The sequence below is a fragment of the Antechinus flavipes genome, chromosome 4, assembly GCF_016432865.1.
Source record: "Antechinus flavipes isolate AdamAnt ecotype Samford, QLD, Australia chromosome 4, AdamAnt_v2, whole genome shotgun sequence".
NCBI lineage: Eukaryota > Metazoa > Chordata > Mammalia > Dasyuromorphia > Dasyuridae > Antechinus > Antechinus flavipes.
The window spans coordinates 164,721,386-164,723,382 of record NC_067401.1 but is presented as its reverse complement, the minus strand read 5'-3'; positions in this window follow the sequence as shown (position 1 = coordinate 164,723,382).

Here is a 1,997-nt window from a genome sequence, read left to right as displayed (position 1 = left end):
CCACTTGTAATTTTTATCTACAACCCTGAACAGTGAAACTTGGTAACATCATGTTCTGCCTTGGCTTTTATTTTTTCCTGGTGCTGGAAACAATGTATGTGGATGGCAGGCCTAAGAGAGCAAGGACTAAAAAAGGATCACATCCTATCCATTATCTTATCACATGTGTATTAAGTGTAGGATTCTGGGCAAGTCACTTAACCCTGTTTGCCTCAGTTCCTCATCTGTAAAATGAGCTGGAGAAGGACATAGCGCAACATTCTAGTATCTTTGCCAAAAAAAACCCAAACAAACCCCAAAATGAGGTCACAGAGATTTGGAAAAAACTGAACAGCCATGTGTTACACTAACTGTGGCAACTGAAATTGAGTAACCTGCCCAGAATTCTGAGCGGAGGCTGATTGTTTTTCTAGGTTATTTATTCTTGCTGAATTTCTGCAACATGTTTTAATATGCTGGAATTTAAGAAATAATAGAATTCTAGAACTTGAAGGGATCTTAGTAGTAAACTACTAGAAGGTCCGCTCATATTACTACTGATGAAGAAATTGAGACCTGGAGATGTTCAGATTGTGTCAGGATCATACAAGAAGTAGAATCGAGATTCATCATCAGAGGTCACTGCTCTCTGTGTTTTGGACCTGTCCAATATCGTAAAAGCCCATTCTCATTCCAAAATTTCAGCATTCCAGCATCCTTGTCCCAGCCTCTAAGACAACCAGTCCAGCACCAAACCCTTCTACGTTCTCCATAACTCAGATCCCTTTTACCAACCTTACACCTCCATCTGAGCCGGGTTAATTAATGCCTAGGAGTCACAATATTCACCGCCCTGGCTTCTTACCTGTGACTACTTACAGTGACCTCGAAATTATCTACTGTACTTGTTGCTAAGGTTATCTGCAGATCAGATAGAAGGTTTTTTGGGTGTTTCCTGTTTTTATCCCCTATTTTATTCTCAACTTCAGTCAAAGACATACTTAGGATTAAAGTAAAGGAAGATATTCTCAAGTGCCTGTAATATTGCTAATAAGGTATATAAGGCCCTTCCTGACCTCTCTTCATTTTATGCTAACTTTGGGATTTCACCAGATGACATAGGTTTGATTTTCATCTCTATACAGATTTCCAGATTTGTGCATCCAGATCTAATTTCTGCTCAACTCTAGTCCAGCATCATCTTTAGAATCCTGAACTGAAATCCCATAAGCATTTCAAATACCACATATCCTCAAAACATCTCACCTTTTTCTCTAAACCCTCTTTTTCCAAACTTCCCTTTTGCTGCCTAGGTACCGTCTCAGGCTTATGGCTTTAGTGTCATCTTGAACCCTCACTATCACCCCACTTATCCAATTCTTTACTAAATCTTTTTTCTAACTTCACAACATATTCCATGTGTTTTCCCTTCCCATTTACCCAGCCCATCACCTTAGTTCAAACCTTTATCATCTACATTAGGGAACTAAACTTTCCATTCATGTCACTGTTTCACCCAATAAATTTTTACAATATTCCAGGGCATATAAGTATATAAAATAAATGTACAAATCAAACATTTACTGAAAATCATAATTTTGTGACCCTACAATCAATTATAAGACCCCACATGAGGTTGACTCACAGAAACTTTGACTTAGACCATGACAACAATCTCCATTTTATCTTCCTCATAACTTTCTACATTCCATCCATAACTCAGTGCCAAAGTGATTTTTCTTAAAGCATGGGTCTGCCCACATTTACCCTGCTATTCAATTCCACTGATTTTCCATTACTTCCAGGATCTTTTGACATTTAAAGCTCTGGCCCTACCTTTCTAGCCTAACTCTATTTTATTCTCCATGTAGTCTATGTGCAAGAAACACGCACATAATAGTTCATCTTCCTTTATGCATTTGTACAATTGGCTGTCCTCTATACCTGGAATGAAATTTCCCCTCAAATCGGTCTTTCTTCAGATCTTTCCTGATCTTTCCAATTCACCACTCAATGCT